General features: G+C 32.0%; 1 protein-coding gene across 5 annotated transcripts in view; it reads right to left on the bottom strand.

Annotated features, from left to right (window-relative positions):
* LOC117122149 (trichohyalin-like) overlaps positions 1 to 12,200 on the bottom strand; it is a 65,644-nt gene that overhangs the window by 24,744 nt on the left and 28,700 nt on the right. The gene's annotated exons all lie outside the window — the stretch shown is intronic.

Here is a 12,200-nt window from a genome sequence, read left to right as displayed (position 1 = left end):
GTTAGGTAGTACAAAACATCACTCCTATATTTTCCTCATGCAAGCTCACATCAAAATTTTCTATTCTGTTAAACACTAGGCCAAAATTCATTACAACATCAAAATAATAATTATTCAAAGCTTGAAAATGATCCTACATTTGAAAGATTTTATGTTGTTTAAGCTTGGGCAACACAAAATACTATTAGGTCATAATCATGTGTGGGAGTGTTTTCAATATTGTATGCTCACATTGCATGCAAAAGCATAGATTCAAACCCGAGACTGGTTACATCTGTGGAGAAAGTGTATGAGTTTCCATGTTGCAAGGATACCCCAGCACATTTTCTATTAAAGAACCCATTTAGCAGAGCCACCGCCCGACCCTCCCTGGATACTGTAGCTAATGTTCCAGAAAATGAGAGCGTAACTGTACATCAGTTCAATTCAGAGTAACGTTTATTTCATTCCTTTTCCAGTTTATGCAAACAAAAATAAAAAACAGAATTATAACAATTCAGGGGAAAAGGAAAAAGGCACAGACCCAGGAAAAAACAATCTTGTGACAAGTCAGCCTGAAACAAAAAGGAGACACAAAAAACAAACAGAAAGAAAGAGGACATGGACAAAACCGGACAGACACAACTGAAAAGACAGATAGAAAGAGGACATGGACAAAATAGGACAAAGACACAACCAAAAAAAAAAAAAGAAAGAAAGAAAAAAAGCAACAATTCAAATTAGGCCAAGAAAAACAATAAATTTGTTAGGACGATATCTACTTAAGTAGGTTAACCGACTGTCATTTTTGCAGTAAGTGTTTATTTCCTATGGTGTAGCATAGTGATCATTGATAATCGTTGATTTATCAAGGTAAGTAGACAAGAAATAGACATTTAAAGATATAATGTAAGCCTGCATTATCTTTTAAAATGATTCAAAAAATGACCTTGAACCACTTTTTGTTAGAATGGCTAAATTGCTAGGCAACTTTCTAATGAAGAAATGGATGTGTAATGTGTCCATATCTACTATTAACATTTATTAATTGATACAGAATATTAAAAAAAGACAAAACTGTCTTCAAAATTGTGATATAGGCCTGATTAATTCACACCTACTTTAAACTTCTCTTTATCTGTTTCAATTAAGTGGAAATAATTATAATTTCTTAAACAATAAATAAAAATTATGATTAGTATTTTGAATTGTTTGCATTAATTAATTACTATTTAAACATTGAATATAAAAATGTTTTAATCAAAATAATGGTTTTGTTTTTTTGTATTTCAGAATTAACTCAGTTACTTAATCTATTTTATATAATTAATTTTATCATTATTCTTTTAAAATTATACTTCTTTAAAAGCAAAACCTCAATTTGTTTTTCACTTATAACGCATCATATATTATTTTTAAAAAATCAAAGAATTTGCAGCAATTATATAGTACCACGATGATATGCAAATTACTTTTTGTAAAGAAAATTATGGAATTTTAAAATGGATAGATTATACCGAGTAACTTGAATTTTGTTGTCATTACCAGTAATTTGATAATTTACTGATATTATGAGCATGCTGGAACCGAAATACAAAAAAATTGACATGAGAGTAAATCTCCTCGGAGTAGATGAAGGTTACCTAATAAATATAAATTATCTTGAAAATCCTGCCCGATACATTTAGAAAAACGTTAGAGGTACTCAGGAAATGCATAGAATAATGGGACTTCAATGGTTAATTGCCAAGTAATTTGTATCAATGATATAGAGACTAAGACTTGATTTGTCTCAGGTATAAAGGAGGGATGGATCCAGAGAAAAATGTACACTGTAGGTGGTGGGGAATTCTGTTTAGAAACTGGTAAATAAAATTTTTTTTGAGGGGGAGTGGCCCTGTTTCCTCCCCCCACCCCCATTGCTCCCCCTGGATCTGACTCTGTAAAGCATGACTCTGTAAAGCATCATAGAAAAACAGTTCAGTATCATTTTTCACTTATTAATATTCACGTCATCAATTAAAAAACTTACCTTTTTTAAAATACATTTAGCTTAACTTTAAGAGAAATTAAATGAACGCAAGTTATGAAATTGGATAGTTGACATCATTTTGTTAATGAAATTGGTTTTTAATTGATTTTCAGAAATCATTTGTCCATTTAATCTATCTAATGCATCTCCAGCTTAATAATGTGAAGGCTATAGTTATTACTCTCATTAAACATCCATATCCTCGCCCTAATGAAAGTTTTCTTTATTCTAGAATATTCTGCGACATCAATGAAAAAAAAGGTCTTGTAAAAAAATTTAAACCAACAGTAGTATTACCAGGTCAGCCTTAGACTCACAAAATGCATTGTCTACTACCAATGGTGTGGTACTATTTGATGGAGACTGGGTTTTGATGTTAACATCTGGTGCATCATTAACTGGTGTTGTTGGAAGCAGATGAAGATAGATTTGAGAAGAAAGTGTAACGTTGGTGACTTTATCACAATATGAAGGAACTTCGAAAAACAATTCTGATCGAAACGTCTGACTCGTATCTGGAGAACTGTCACTTTGTTGTATATTGATCTCCATAGTGGATATCTGGGGAGACTGAGGCAACAATGTTTGGTGATGTTGAGCCAAGGAATAGGAAAAGGCACTAGTAACACCAGGACAGCTGGACTCATCAGAGGTCAGATCCCAGTTGTCATCAGTTACATCATTATCTGAGTCGTCAAAGTCGCCTACCAACCAATTATTTTCTATTGTCTCTTCATCGTCAATGCTATTTTCAATTGTCCAATGATATTGTAACTTTCTTGAATCACCACAGGAGGAGCTAAATAATCCCTCATAGGCAGAGCTGCTTTTATTACAACTTAAAAAGCTCTCTGTTGCTGACCGTTCTTTCTGAAAATGTCTATTTGGAGAACTGGATGGAGAATAAGAGTCAGTTTTTGTGCAATTGCAGATGCCCTGACCTTCAGAATCATGGAATCCTTTTGTGCGGTTTTTGCGATTTCTTGAATTATTCACAATGCAACAACTTCTTGGACAATAGCAACAATGTAAACAAGAGTGATCATTGCACATATTTGGCGACATTCTTTGAGAAATGTCATTACTATTTTGGTAGTTGCTATGTCTTTGAGAATCATTATAAAAAAATTTCCCTTGAAACAATCTGCTACTGTGGGTGGTAAGTGATTGACCGTCGCTCTCACATGAACTTTTCACACTTCCCATCTTTGCTTGTTTACGAATGTTTTTCCGTCTCTTCCGTGTGGATTTCTTACTCGGACTTGATATTGAATGACTTTTGTCATCAACAGATGGTGTTATTCTTCCTGATGACATAGATGATGTTTTATAATAATATTTTCTATTCACATCCAAATGGTTACTTTTAGGATTACTTTCTGCTTTCACAGATTTCTTTTTAAGTTTTCCCATTTTCCTTCTTGAGGTGCCTGAGGAAGCGATGTTAGGAGGTGAGCCGTGATTGCTATCAATTGTTTTACAATTTGTCTGATACAATCCATGTAACAATCCAGGATCAGGAATCAACAGTCGTTTTTGTTGTGAATTTGGTGAATCAAGAGAATGTTTTAAAGGAAACTCATCACAGGAATCATCTAAGTTACCTTCAAGCGATTCAGTTGTTTGTTGGCTATTAGTTATCTTTTTTAGAATTCTGTCAAAATATTCACCATAGTCCTCATCTTCTCTTTGAATAGTATCTTCATGGGTGAGAGCAGGTATGCTGCGACAGCCACATCTTGACTCGCATGCTGCATCAGAATTTGTGTCAGTATCATTAGTCAAATGGATGTCTAGATTATTTAGATTAGTGTCTCTCCAGTCTATTGGTGAAAGATCTATAGACAGGGTCTGTACAGATCTATCTGGGGGAGATTTTGTACTGTCAATTAAATGAAAGATTTCATTATCATAGCTTGCATCTTCATCATCACAATCAGAAATTTCAATTGTCTGATTGAAATTTTCCTTCAAACTCGATAGTGACGGTCTAGCTGATTCACTTCCAAATGATGTCTGCGTCATAGCATCAATCATCTTGATTTTTGTTTCATCAATTCCAATCTCATCTTTTACATCAATGTTTTCAATTGGTGTTTGTGTTTCAACAGTACATTTTATCAAGCTTGGAGGGGAAAATCTATCTTGATTACAGGGACCATTTTCAGATTCTTTTAAATCAAAAAGGTTCCAGGCACCATTTAAACCAGATGGATCATGTTCTGGACGAATATTTCCATTTCCTGGTTTTTCTACTTGTTTATTCATATTTTCTCCATTTTTAGAAACATAATTTGCAAGTCTCTTATTCAAAGTCTGTACAGAATGAGGAGTTATGCCTATGTCAGCACTGATGTTTCTATCTCCAACATCATTAGATTGGTCATCAGAACTAGTAAAGCTTTGGTGCTTAGATCTTTGACCTTCATCTTCCTCTACCAGTGTTTCCAGTGAAAGTGGTAATGAATGTTGTTTCCGGAAAGATTTTAATCTTTTGTCTCTTGAACTTACATGAACTTTTGGTTTTTTGTTCCCTGTCATCTGTAGAGGTAGACTAGTTCTTCTAGAAGAGTTCATAGTAAAATCTGAAGATGAGGCACCTGACAATGAATCAAAGGAACCAATGGTGGCAGCTTTTCTGAATCTTTTTCTCTTTTCTATTAAAACCTGCATGTATGAATTATTATTGGAAGAGGATTTTGGAACCTTCCTATTTGGGGATACAATAACATTTTGGGAAGACATCCTATCATTTGAGGCATATATTTTCTCAATATCAAGGTCATGATTTGGTATCTCATCAGTTCCTATGGCAACATCACAAACAATGACATCTCGGTCAGATTTACTTTGGGTTGTATCTGTATTTGTGGCATCAGATGCACCTGCATGTGGAATTTTAGGTGTTTTTTCGCTTGAATCATCACCAATTGCTGATTTCATTGATAATCTCCATTTATTACTAGTGCTCTGTCCCGGCAATCGTATATTAAAGGCGTGCTGCAACATCTTCTGTACATGTTCAACATGTTTCTTTGCTTTCTCTGCCTGAGCCTTTGCTTGTCTTTGCCTCAAGGTGATCATAAACCTTTCTGGTACACCCATAACCTGTTCACCAAATCCTAAATTCATTAAAATTTCCTCAGAAGGAACAGTACTGTTATACATCATTCTGCCCATCGTACCTGGGTTAATTGCTCCTAAGGAAGCCTGCATAAGGTACTGGGCTTCCAAAGGCAAGTCACTGATATCATTGGCTGGTGGCAACTGGTTGCCCTCTTCATCTTTTGCCATTGACATAGCTTCTTTATAGAAATCACTGTAGTTGTTCCTTGGCAAAATGGATGGTTTTTGTGGTTGGGTATCTGGAATGTATGACTGCAACTCGTCTACATATGAACTTTCAACCCAATCTTCAACGCTCTTCCACTCAGGATCATTTTCATCAAAATCGATAAATCCAGGTTGAGAGCTGGTGTAGCTGGCGCTGCTTGATGGTGGATTGCTTGGAACTTGTCTTCTTAAGGTTTTTGGCACATCATAGAAATCATAATCAGTGTACTCTGTAGTCTGCCACTGAGCTATGTCATCGTAAGCAGCACTACAAATACTTGGACTTGTACTTCTTCTTGGGTCAATGCTGGAGGAGGTGGGATAGCTCCTTACACTTTCACATCCTTCAAAAGTTGATGTAGATTCTCGAGAACTAATCCATCTGTGAGGCTGTCTTATATGTTCAGATCTAAAATGGAAAGTACCAGACTTTTGTTAATAATAATGATTGTTTCTCACTACAAAAAATATGAAATACTGTTTATTAAATTTAGAATTTTATCTACCTGTAATAACAATAATTTTAACATAATGTATCATTGCATGACCTATAAATATATCCCAGGACTTTTCTACATTATATTATAAAGAATAAACTATAACATGAAAACCACACTTTATTTTCAGTAAAGGAACCAACAAAAAAAAAAAATGAAAATTGCACATTTTTTTACTGTTTTACAAAAACAATGCAATCAAGTACTGAAACAGCAAATTTATTTGAATTGTGGTCCTACTTAATAAAGGTTAAAAAATGATCACAAAAGTTAACTTCCAAAGAGAGAAATATCAAAAAAATTCATACTGGTATCAGCTTTGGTTATTTACTAATTTACTAAGAAAAGACTATAATTTGATTATAATCCAAGGCTCAATGAACAGAATATGGGAAAATCACTTATTATAGTTCAAAGGTCATTTAAAAATACAAAGTAGTTTACTATAAATATTTTCAAGATTATTAGTTTTAACACAGAAATATTTCAAATACTTCAAACAGCATACATGGTGCCATCACAAAATGAGCCTCTTAGTAGTAGGTATGAAAACTGAGTTCATTAAAGGCAATCACTTCTAAAGAAATGATTGTAAACTTTTTTTTTGTAATATTTATTACTGAATGTACTAGGGCTTCCTTGGAAAGCAGTGCTAGTCACAGAATGGATACTTCCTGGTTAAAAAAAGCTTAAATAAAATAATAAATTTTTCTTATCAAGTTTGAAAAAAAAATTATATTCAGAATCAAACAATAGGAGCATGCATTATGGGATAAGAAATGCATCATTAAGATACCATTAGTTTGATAATCACACAAAAGTAGAAGAGAATCATTAAATGTTATGAAATTGAATTTTATTGTTAGAAATCTCTCACTAATTGCACAAGGAGACTGCTCCCTGCACTAGATAAATGATTCTTTAATTATCATTAAGATCCATTTCATGATGTATAGTAAAGATTGTGTGGTAGGGACGAACATTGAGAGACGGCATTGAATTTCTTTTTAATTCTTATCTACATCCTTCAGAAATAATCTCTGTATGTTTAAGTAACAATCTCTACAGAGGCATTACATCAACCCCATGTTGGATCCTGTATTTGTGAAACTCAAGATGAGTAGCTAGCATTAAAACACACACACACTGTTCTACAATGGCTAGTTGATGGGCCGAGCGGTTAAGGCAGGGGCACTGCAACCTACACCTTTAATATCGGCGCTGGTTCGAATGGTACGCTTGCCTATGGTTCTGAAGGTGGGAGAGTCTTCTCGGATAAGGACTACAAACCGTAGGGCCAGTGTAAACAATTGGCTCATGTGCACTTTAAAGAACCCAGTACATCTTTCGAGATGAGTAGGGGGTTACCCCGGTGTACTGATCCATATGGCCCCCGTTGTCTTGTGATGGGATTGCTACTTTGAAGAGTGATTTAGTTCACTGTTTGGCATATGCTTGGCCCTAGTGCCTATAGCTGAATAAATAAAACACTTTGCAATAATAAATTTTCCAATTCTTTTTAGTGGATAATACAATAATCTGAAACATTTCCGTAACAAATGAGAATTCTTTAACTTCAATTGTAATTGAAGGAATAGACATTTAAACAAATACAACTATTTGTAAATTTATATGAAAATTTTATAAGTTGATATAACAAAATCGATATATCTGTATGGCATTGTATATGAATGCGTCATTATTTAATTCCAGAGGCCAGTAAATGAGTGGTGGACCAGTCTGGACCAGTACCCACTAGATAATGAAAAATGTACTGCAATCGCAGCTTCAGGTTGTTACTCAGTCACATGATTGGCACTTTACAGTGTTTCAAAGTGTTCTATAAAACTATATAAATATTCTACAATCTCCTAAGGTGTGTTTTTAATCAGAGTAAAGTGCTGTTGAATGAATTTGCCGAATAATTATACCCTATGTTTATGCATTTGTTGAGATTAATTTTTTTCATTTGGCAATGTAATGTTTGGTTATGCACTTGCATAATTGCTAGATGGAAAGAACATTTTGATTAAGCTTTCATTCTTTATATTTCTTTATATTTCTAGAAGAAATAACACTCAACAGAGCTTCTAATATCGATGAAGTTCACTGTTGGTTTTCTCCAGAGCTTTGATCTGACATTGTAACTTTGTGTGACGATTTTCAAGAATAAATAATCAACTAAATTATATTGATATGAGTTTGTACATCAAAATAAATTATGAATCCTAAGCATACAGTATCTACAAATATAATAATAATAATTTGCCATTTGTATTGTACCTGCACTTAATAACAATGAAAGGAAACGAACAAGAAATTATACCATAAACATATCTTGTTAAACAAAAATGCTTACAGTACAAAGAGAAAAGTTACGTATTATATGAGTGTGTACACGGCAGTTGAATATCATCCAATGTGATACGGTTTCAGAACTGTTGCTACCTGGCCCGTTGCAACTCGGCTTTTTTTTTTGCCACCCGGCTAGATGTGACAGTTAGACTAAGGAAATAATATAGTCCAAGTTGTAACAGAAATTTAATCAAATAAATTGTAAACATTTTAGATGTACTTAATTTCTGTTTCAGATTTTAGACAATGTAATGTTACGCAAGTTTCAAACCATGCCCATTGTTAATTTGTGTTTGACCAATAAATAAATCTTGAATCATTAAGTTTAAGTTTAGCATTTTTCTGTTAATCTTACTTTCCTGTAGATCTAAACTGATAGGAAAATAATCGATACAACGATAACATTGTATAATCCAATTCAAACAAGATTCAAACAATCTTAATCATGAATACGAAAAAATATTTAAATATTCTTAGTAACCAAATTATTATTTCATCAATCAATCAAAACCAGGATTATTGGCATTATTTTCATCACATACTCATTACTTAATATGCATGCAGTTTACAGTATAAAACAGTTATATTTAGCTATTGCATTTTAGTACTGCTTAAGGCCTGTTTATACTTGCAAAGATAACGATAACAATAAATAGCTAAAAAGCAATTATTAATATAGAAAATAAAAGAAATAAGTGAAGTTTTTACACTGTGACGAAACGATAAAAAAATATTTTGTCAAATCAATTCAAATGATGATGAATTTGTCATTTGAATTGATTTGTCAAAATATTTTGTTATCGTATACACGATAATTCATTATCGAATCGTCCTAGTGTAAAATCTCCTCTTATTTTTTGTATTTTCTATATACATTTTAGCTTTTTATAGTTATTTTATCGTTATCGTTGCAAGTATAAACAGGCCTTTAATGTAAACATATAATGGAAGCCATAAGGGGAAGTTTGGAATGTAGTTTTAGGATAAAAACTGATGTAAGACTTATAGATTTAAAAAATGCCATTATTGTAAACACAAAAAATAGTTTAAAATATATTATTTTTGTTATTTTAATGATTATATAATAGATATCAATTATGCTATTTATATATTTTTTAGTTTCATTGTTAATCTTGTTGTTACTTCTTGTTAATAATTAATATAAATATGGCTAGAAATGATAACCCCCAAAAATAGAACTGAATTTGATAAAATATTACCATTATTATTACAATTATGAGTAATATATTATCACAATTATTAAAATTACTATCATTATAAGTATTAATATCACTACTATTAATATTATGGATAAAATAATGAAGTATTTACTATTTGTACTAGATGAAGTTGTAAAATTGGTGGCAAGAACAGTAGTAATAGACAAAGTAGTAAAAGCGGTTACAAAAATAATAAGAACAATAACAAAAATCAATACCGACAAGATAATAATTTTTTTTAAATTAACGTTATTACAAATATAATTATTATTATCATTATCATAAATATTACCAGTAGCACTAGGCTAAGTGGTAAAAAAAATATAAATTTGTTTAAATATTATAATTACTATTACAATTGTTATCATTACCACCGTTAATATCATCAATATTAACTAAAAAGAATGACTTTGTAACTGGTAGTACTAGGCAATTTAGTAGAAGCAGTTACATAAACAATATCACTATATTGCCAATGGAACTTACCGCTTTCCTACTGTGTCAGTAACCATGGCCATGTTGATCAATTACAGTTATCAATACACAAGCTTTAACACGTTTTTTAAGTGACACAAGCGAATCGATGAAAAAAGAATCATTCAGATGAACATTGACCTTAGATCTTTTTTTTTTCTTACTGATAGCGAGGCAAATCAAATTACCAGTAAGTGAATACACAACAATACTTGCTCAGAATAAAGATTCAAACCGAGATGCACAAGCACGCGAGTTATAAATATATACATTAATTCTTTGGTGTGTCTGCCAACACAAACAATCTTAAATCTATGAACACCTCAGAGTAAATGAACGTATATCAGCGGGATTGGCACTTGCAATATAAAGGCTGTAGAAATGTGGTGATTGCGCTAATTAGGCCCCAGCAGAGAAAGCAGTGCTGGTTCAGGTTAATAATGTAGTAGAATCGAGAGATGCTTGAAGGCTGCTAATTTATCAATCCATAATTATTCCAGTAGCTAGCAAATGGTTCTTGAAAAAAAGACTTGTATAGCCCCAAACCAATTTCATAGAACTATTGTGAAAAAGTCTTTCTTGATTCCATTTATTTTTACAAAAGTCCAAAACAGCTAACACCAAACTCAACAAACTGACGTGAATATAATACTTCCCATTGCATAACTAGAACCTAATGTAATATTGACCAATATTAACATTTGCAGCACACCTTAACTGCATCCTTCTGAAGGAATGAATTTGAAATCATTTCACCACATGTTGAGCTATCCGGAGAAGCGCTATCCACAGTACTCAACAAATATCTCTATTAGGTTCACTCACAATGCTATGGTAAATGAGACTCGCATTGATGATCAAAGGAGAGAGAAGCAAAATGTGAATGGCTGAAATTACCATCCATGCTACATCTTGATGTGAGATTGATCACAACAACAAACTCATTTCAATCTTCCCACAACACTACTACACGCAGTCATTTCATTTCCATCTATAACTCCTTTTAAAGAATGATTAATTTGTGTGGGGACAGGTAGATCAATCAATAATCTTGCAATTAACAAAAATACACTGCACTCATTGAACAGTGATGGATACTCGCAACAGAGGGCAGCAAACAACAAGTTTAGAAACAATTTCAGACTAAATTTTGAGTTTCAATATTGGATTCAATCAATTAATCAATGTTTAGAATCACATGTATTGAGTTTTGGACGAATTTTTTATGAATGAATGAATGAATTAATGAAAAAATGAATTAATTATTGATTATGAGCACTTAAGCAACATAATTTAAGGAAGATAAAACATGGTTAAATAGATGGAAGGAATGGTATTACAAATGGACAAACCAGATGAATGGCTATTGTCAATTTAAAGAATAAGGCATCACCCATTGTAATTTTTGTATGGAAATCATTTCCGAAATAATATACTGAATGAAAGAATGAATAAACACTACTGGAGCTATGATGAAGCAATTCCTTAAAAAATTAATGTATCATGCAAACAATATAATAACATTATATCTGCTACGGCAATTTTGTAACAATTCTACAACATGCGCTAAATTGAGTTTAAATTTAATAATATTTTGAAAGATTTTAAAAAATTGATTAATGTGCAATTTTCTTTGCCAGCACCAAAAGAGTTTTCCCTCATTTACAGGTTAACAACTCTAATAGGTGTAATTAAACACCAAGTGTGGCATCTGTATTGAGCATTTTAACTCACTTACTCACCATTACAATGACTAATTGTTCCGCAATACATTATCATTGACGCACTGGTGTTTGATTATCATGCTCTAGTTTTGTTCTCGGATTGTGTACAGTTTCCTTGGTAACCATAAAGATTTTTTTATATGGTAATAATAATTTTGATGACTTTTCCTTCACGACCCATTTTTATTTTTTTAAATTTTAAATGCATTGAGACACTGGTTTGACCATATAGTCACAAAACTGATAAATAAATAAAATAAATAAATAAATAAATAAAAAATGTTTACATAAATAAAAATGCTTACATAAATAAATGAAAAAAAAAAAAAAAATTTTAAAATATAATTAAATACATAAATAAATAAACCCCAAAAAAAATTTACATAAATAAATAAAAAAGATAAATAAAATTTAAAAAATAAATAAATACATAAATAAATAGAACCCAAAGAAAAATATTATCAAATATGAAAGAAACATTTAAGTTAAAAATTGTATAGTCATGTTGTACCAATCAAGTTGCAAAATCTTCAAAATGTTGAAACCTATGATTTTAGGTTAAAGTGTAGCTGGAGGGGGGGGGGGA

Source organism: Anneissia japonica, unplaced genomic scaffold, assembly GCF_011630105.1.
Source record: "Anneissia japonica isolate Jap-2015-1 unplaced genomic scaffold, ASM1163010v1 scaffold288265_len830512_cov201, whole genome shotgun sequence".
NCBI classification, from domain to species: domain Eukaryota; kingdom Metazoa; phylum Echinodermata; class Crinoidea; order Comatulida; family Comatulidae; genus Anneissia; species Anneissia japonica.
Note: the sequence above shows the minus strand (reverse complement) of the source record. Positions and strands in the feature narration are given on the sequence as shown.